Source organism: Notamacropus eugenii, chromosome 4, assembly GCF_028372415.1.
Source record: "Notamacropus eugenii isolate mMacEug1 chromosome 4, mMacEug1.pri_v2, whole genome shotgun sequence".
NCBI lineage: Eukaryota > Metazoa > Chordata > Mammalia > Diprotodontia > Macropodidae > Notamacropus > Notamacropus eugenii.
The window spans coordinates 330454237-330462174 of NC_092875.1; positions in this window are offsets into that span (position 1 = coordinate 330454237).

Genomic DNA, 7938 nt, shown 5'->3' on the forward strand with positions numbered 1-7938 from the left:
CATCATTATTGACCTCCCTGCACATTTTGACACTTGTTTAAGGTCATTTTGAAATTTTTATTTTATTTTATTTGTTTTCTGTGTTCTACAATCACTTCCATATAACTTAGGTTTTTTTCCCCTCCCTCCTCCTTTCCCTTCCTCCTCCTTGGGGGAAGACGGCATACAATTTTATATAAGTTTTACACATACATTCTTAATAAATACATTTTCACCTTAGTCATGCTGCATAGAAGAATTAAAATGAATGGTAGAAATCATAAAACAAACCAAAACATAATACAAAAGAAGATGATCTGCTACATTCTGTGTTTGAATTCCATAATCCTTTCTCTGGATGTGGAAGGCATTTTGACTTAAGAGAGCACTGGGAATTTTTTAAGTCCTTGCATTGCAATGAAGTTCTAAGTCTACCAGAAAAAATCCTCACACACTCTGATTGTTGCTGACACTCTTGATCACCCTTCTCTTCCATTTCTCCTGAATACAGTTTGTTTTGTATAAATTTACTTCCATATTATCTCCTCTATTAGACTAAAAGTACCTCTAGGACAGGGGAGCTCCTCTCTCTTTATCTTTAGCACTTAGCACAGTGCCTGACACATAGTAGTGGCTTAATAAATGCTTATTTATTGGTTGACTGCACTTTGATTACTGCTAAGATAGGAAACAAGAGTTTGGAGACAGAGGATCTTCACTCTGTTTTCCACAAAGAGAACTGGCACCAGCATGGACTGATGTCTATTTGTTCCCTTAAATATTATTAGTCTAGAGGAAACACTATTTAGATTTAAAATTTAATAGTGTTTGCTATCCCTTTATGAGGAAGGACTGTCCAAGGCCATACGTTGAAGTCTTGACTCCCTTACCAACAGTTATACAATGAACACATTTTATGAATAGTAAATGAACTGGCACAGAACCACTCAACAAGGTATGCCCACATCAGAGAAGGGGCTGTGCTCTATGAGCAAAGCAGCTCAAAGGAAATGTAGGATGCTCAAATTTAGGAAATCCACCCCAAATGTTTACACAGACTATTTGTACCTGACCTGTGGTAGAGAATTCCAAGATCATACTGGTCTAATAAGGCATAGTTGTACACATTGAAACTTGATCCTAGCGTTTTGATGTCATTTTGGTCCTCTTTGAGAATTAAGGACAAAAACCAACCAACCAACAGAAGTCATAGAAAACATATAGAAAAATATATAGCAGATAGTTCGAAAAGTTAAGAAACTTTCTCTTGAGACAGAGAAAGCACATCTCAGCCAAAAGAGAGTCACAAATCTCACTCAAGGAGAAATTCTCTGGAGTCACTAGTGTGATAATACGACTAAGGTTACCAGCTTGTCTATATCCTGGATAACATTCCAGAGTCTTTATCTCCCTTTAGAGATGAAGAAAGTCTAGAACCTTATATTTTTCTCTCTTGAAGCTGGTAGCCAGAAGACCAGGATGTCTCTTCTCTCCAAATTTTCCCCACTTCCACCCTTCATACAAGCACAGAGCATAGAGTAAACTCTCTCCTTCAGTAAGAGTCATACAAACAGCCTTTGAGTCAAAGGTGCATAGTTTCCACAACTAATCTGCCGATTCTTTCCCATTATATAATATGCCCACACTTTTTATTTTTCACAGTACTGAATACAAGGAGTATACATTCAGTCAGCTAGTTAGATAATAAGCACTTATTAAGTGTCTACTATATGCCAGACACTACGCTAAATGTTAAGGATACAAAGAAAGCTAAAAGATTTTCTTGACTATTCTTTACAAGGATTTCACAGTCCAATAATGACGCTGACTCGAAGCAACTATGTACAAACAATTTACATATAGGAAAATTGGAAATAATCAACAGAAAGAAGGTCTTAGTATTGAGACAATTTATAAAAGTTTTGTTTTTTGGTAGGTGAGATTTTAACTGGTAATTGAAGGAATCCAAGAAAGCCAGGAGGGAGAGATGAGGAGGAAGAATATTTCATGTAAGGGGGACAGTCAGTGAAAATATCCAGAGCCCAGAGGTAGAGTTTCTTGTTTGAAAAATAAAGCAATGTCATAGAATATGCTGCAAGTCATAAGTTGTAAGGAGACCATGAAGGTGGGGATGTAGGGCAGGTAATTTAAGCGTTGAATGCCAAAGAGAAGATTTTATATTTGATCCAGAGGTTATAGTGAATCAATGGAGCTTACTGAATAGAGGGATTATGTGGTCATACCGGAAATCTAAGAAGTTCACTTCAACAGTTCAATGGACTAGAATGGGAAGAGAGTAGGAATAGAGAGATTAACCAGAGAACTATTGTTATAGACCAGGGGTGAGATAATAAGAATCCATAACAGGTGGATATCAGTATGAGGGCAGAGAAGGGGGCATCAATGAGAAGTGTTGCAAAAGTAAAACTGACAAGCCCGGGCTACAGGATGGACCTGAGACCTAACACATTGAATTTTAAGCTCCTTAAATTGAGGGACTGTTTTTGCTTTTCTTTCATAACCTGATTACATAGCACAGTGTCAAGCACAAATTATCTTCTTAATAAATGCTTGTTAACTTGATTTGACTGGAAAAGTTTGTACTGGGTAAAGTACTCTTGTTTTGGATCAAAGATCACTGATTGCCATAGTCACATAATAAAAAGTTAGTGCTGTGTAATTTTTAAAAATAAATTCTGAAGATAAAAAAACACAAATTTAAAGTACATTCTTAAATGTCCTAAGGGGCAATATTGGTCATCAGGCCTTCCATCATGTCATTTTAACTTATATCTAAAATAACTCACTCTTGTTTTGGAAGCAGTCAGTCCACAATGAGAGACTCTAAAAGTTGGGGAGTGGGTGTAAATTACCTTTTCAGGTATTGTCTTGTATAAAGTTTTTTACAGGCTGGCTCCAACATATTTTTTGTTTTTACATTTTTGAGGTTTGTTCCCTCCTCATACTCCATGGTCCATACAAGCTGGCTTTCTTTCTGTATTTTATTCAATGACCCTTTATTTCCCATATCATTTCCACTGGCTATCCCCTACTCTTAAAACATCTACTCCACAACTATGCTTCTTAGAATCCCCTATTTCCTTCAAAGTGACTCACACAATATCTCTTACTTGAAACTTTTCCTGATCCCCCATCTGCCAATGCAGATACCCTATCTAAGGGTAGCCCTTAGATTACCTTGTATATGTAAGAGCATATATATATATATATATATATATATATATATATATATATATATATATATATATATATATATATATACATATATATATATATATATTATAGTGTGCACATTGTCTCCTATCAAATAAAAACCACTTCAAAATAAGGATTACTTTTTTTCAATTTTATTCCTTGCTACAGTGTCTGGCACAAAGAGGAAGACACATACTAAATACTTATTTATTGGTTGATCTGAAATATATATGGATTTAAATAACCCCCGAGAAATTTTTGGTGCTGTTTCAATACAATAAAAGACAATATAAAAGGTTTTCTTATTTAAGTGTTCCACAAAGTGAGGTTCTTTTTGAAAGAAGAAGTCTGGTGGAAATTAAAACTGAGGGAAAAATTCTAAAGGAGACTTTAAGAGACTTGTCTGAACATAATGAAGGTAACATTAATCAAGTAGAGTAGCTGTTGTAATTACTCACAGTTATATTGTACTTTGTTGAAAAATATATCTAAACACTTTGTCAAATTACATATTTTGATTTTTAAAAGTCCAGTTACAATACATGAAATTCAGTAACTAAATTGGTGATTATTTCAATATATGAGAGAGGAATTTAATTGAAGATTTATATGGTAATTTGTAAGTCTAAGTCTTAAATCTACTCTATAGCCCGACAGAACACAGTATTTGCAAGTGGTACTTAGAGTAAAAAATAGCTTATTTACTTAGTTGATTATGTGCACACCAATACGGTTTCTATCTTAGAGGAGTTCAAACTGTACTAGGAATAGAGAAGTCTCATATTTTGTAGTAAAAAGTAAAAATGCAATTTTTCTCTAAGGAAGACGTCTAGCTTTGTACTTTTCCCATTTTCTTAAGAAATATTGAAGATGGGGAGAGGAGCCAAGATGGCAGAGTAGAAAGACACACATGTGCTAGCTCCAAACCCACTGCCCATAAAATATCTGTAAAGGAGAACTCCCAACAAATTCTGGAGCAGCAGAAGCCACAGAACGATGAAGTGGAGGAGATTTCTGTTCCAGAGAGACCTGAAAACCTGATGTGAAAGGTCTGTTGCGCACCAGACCCAGAGCAGAGCCCAACCTTACCTTGGTGCTGCACGGCACCAAGAGGAGAAGATCTGAGCAGGCTTCAGGGACAGAATCTCCAGCAGCAGCACAGGTCCCTCCACCCACAGCTGACAAGGGTCTGTGAGAGAGTCTCTTTGGCTGGTCGAAAGGGGAGTGGGGTGTCCCCATAACTCAGGCCCCCTTGGGAAACAGAAGCAGAGGCTGTAACAGACTGGGGCTCCCAGAGCAGGCAGGAGCTCAGATCCATTGTTGAAGGTCTCTGCAATAACCCCCTGAAGGAACTGAGCCCCATGAGGCGGCCCTGCACCCACCTGAGCACCTGAACTTGATCTCACACTGAATAGCAGCCCCGCCTCCACTCAAAGCCCTGAGGCTGAGAAGCAGCATTTGAATCTCAGACCCCAAGTGCTAGCTGGGTGAATCTGGAGGTGTGGTGGGTGTGGAAAGAAAACTCAGAAGTCAAGTCACTGGCTGGGAAAATGCCCAGAAAAGGGAAAAAATAATGACTATAGAAGGTACCTTTCTTGGTGAACAGATAAGTCCTCCCTTCCTTTCAGATGAGAAACAACAATGCTTACCATCAGGGAAAGACACAGAAGTCAAGGCTTCTGTATCCCACACATCCAAAATAAATATACCATGGGCTCAGGCCATGGAAGAACTCAAAAAAGGATTTTGAAAATCGTTAGAGAGATGGAGGAAAACCCTGGGAAGAGAAATGAGATAGATGCATGAAAAGCATGAAAAACAGGTCAACACCTTGTTAAAGGAGACCCCAAAAAATGCTGAAGAAAACAACACCTTGAAAAATAGGCTAACTCAATTGGCAAAAGAGGTTCAAAAAGTCAATGAGGAGAAGAATGCTTTAAAAAGCAGAAGTGGCAAAATGGAAAAGGAGGTTCAAAAGCTCACTAAAGAAAATAGTTCTTTCAAAATTAGAATGGAAGAGATGGAGGCTAATGACTTTATGAGAAACCAAGAAATCACAAACCAAAATCAAAAGAAAGAAAAGATGGAAGAGAATGTGAAATATCTCATAGGAAAAAACAACTCACCTGGAAAATAGATCCAGGAGAGACAATTTAAAAATTATGGGACTACCTGAAAGCCATGATCCAAAAAAGAGCCTAGACATCATCTTTCATGAAATTATCAAGGAAAACTGCCCTGAGATTCTAGAACCAGAGGGCAAAATAAATATTGGAATGAATCCACTGATCACCTCCTGAAAGAGATCCAAAAAGAGAAACTCCTAGGAACATTGTGGCCAAATTCCAGAGTTCCCTGGTCAAGGAGAAAATATGGCAAGCAGCTAGAAAAAAACAATTCAAGTATTGTGGAAATACAATCAGGATAACACAGAATCTAGCAACTTCTACATTAAGGGATTAAAATGCATGGAATATGATATTCCAGAAGTCAAAGGAACTAGGACTAAAACCAAGAATCACCTACCCAGCAAAACTGAGCAAAACTTCAGGGGGAAAAATGGTCTTTCAATGAAATAGAGGACTTTCAAGCATTCTTGATGAAAAGACCAGAGCTGAAAAAAAAATTTGACTTTCAACACAAGAATGAAGAGAAGCATGAAAAGGTAAACAGCAAACAGAATTCTTAAGGGACTTACCAAAGTTGAACTGTTTACATTCCTACATGGAAAGACAATGTTTGTAACTCTTGAAACTTTTCAGTATCTGGGTAGTGGTTGGGATTACACACACACACACACACACACACAGACATGCACACACACATACAGAGACAGGGAGCACAGAGTGAATTGAATAGGATGGGATCATATCTTTAAAAAATGAAATTAAGCAGTGAGAGAGAAATATATCAGGAGGAGAAATGGAGAAATGGAATGGGGCAAATTATCTCTCATAAAAGAGGAAAGCTAAAGGATTTTCAGTGGAGGAAAAAAGAAGGGAGGTGAGAGAAAAACATGAAGTTTATTCTCATCACATTCCAGTAAAGGAAGGAATAAAATTCACACTCATTTTGGTATGAAAACCTATCTTACAATACAGGAAAGTGGGGGAGAAGAGGAGAAGCAGAGTTGGGGGGAGGATGGAAGGAAAGGCAATGGGAGGAGGGAGCAATTTGAAGTCAACACTCATGGGGAGGGACAGGATCAAAAGAGAGAATAGAAGTAATGGGGGCAGGATAGGATGGAGGGAAAGTTAGTCTTATACAACACAACTATTATGGAAGTCATTTGCAAAACTATACAGATTTGGCCTATATTGAATTGCTTGCCTTCCAAAGGGACTGGGAGGGGAGGGAGGGATGAAGAGAAGTTGGAACTCAAAGTTTTAGGAACAACTATCAAGAACTGTTCTTGCTATTAAGAAATAAGAAATACAGGTAAAGACGTATAGAAAGTTATCTGGCGCTACAGGGCAAAAGAGAAGATGGGGAAAAGGGAAGGGAGGGATTATAGAAAAGAGGGCAGATTGGTGATAGGGGCAATTAGAATGCTTGGTGTTTTGGGATGGGGGGAGGGGACAAATGGGGAGAAAATTTGGAACCCAAAATTTTGTGAAAATGAATGTTAAAAGTTAAATAAATTAATTAAACAAAAATTAGAATTATGGAAGATATTATTTCCTTTTCCTAAAATTGTATTATTCTATGACATCAAACACAAAATTCTAAACACTTCCTCTTCAGAAAAAAAGAGCTGATAAAAAATAGCTAATCATAATGTAATTAAGTTAAAAACTCACTCAATATTTTGATTTACACTACAGATGAAAAGAAGGTTCAAGTTTTTCTCAAGCCTTGATATACCTTAAAATTCAGGTAATTTCACTCTGTCTTCACCAGCACAGTGCTATAAGTATTCAGAAATAAGCTGGGTGAAAAGAGGTGGTTAAATACCAGAAAGTGAACATTGCTTAGTGATTAGGTCATTTCGTCCTACTTCTTGCTTTTCCCTTTCCAGATAATAATAATAATCTATAGTGAATTTAAAGAATACTTGAAGGCTGATAAAGGAGAAATCACTTTTCGTAGCTTTCCAGGAGGGGTAAATATAACATGCTGAAATCATGCCAACTTTACAACAGAGAGCTAACATCTCATTTATCTGGTGATAAAGTAGGAAAGAGTCCCTAGTGTTAAGAAGTTAATATTCTAATGGTGTGAACACAACATATACATAATTAACCAAATAAAAACTCTATACAAAGTCAGTAAAAGTGGATTCAAGAGGAAAAAAAATGCAGTCATAATTGGGAGGATGAAGAAAGTCACTGAGTAGAAGTTGATACTTGAATTGTAATTTCAAGCAAGTAAGAATGTCTAAGAGTTAGGATAATAAAAAAAATTATTTCACAGGCAGAGAGACACTTGTATTCACAACAAGGACTAGTAAAGGTATATAAGCGGAATAGCTGCAAGGTCGGTTTAACTTGAATGGAGAGTATAGGAATTGCACTGTCAGTGATAGATAACCTCATGGTTAATTATAGAAAAGTGCTGGTTTCTATTCTAATTAAGAGTTTTATGGTTTTAATGTATTCATGTCTATTCTTTTATGTTTTCTTTCTTTTTTGTTGTTTGCTTTTCCTTTTCTGTTGGCATGACAGGGGTCACTTTTCACTGCAAGCATGCTTAACCATGGCGGAGATAATCTCCTCTCTAATTTGCTATTTTCAGTCTGCTGTT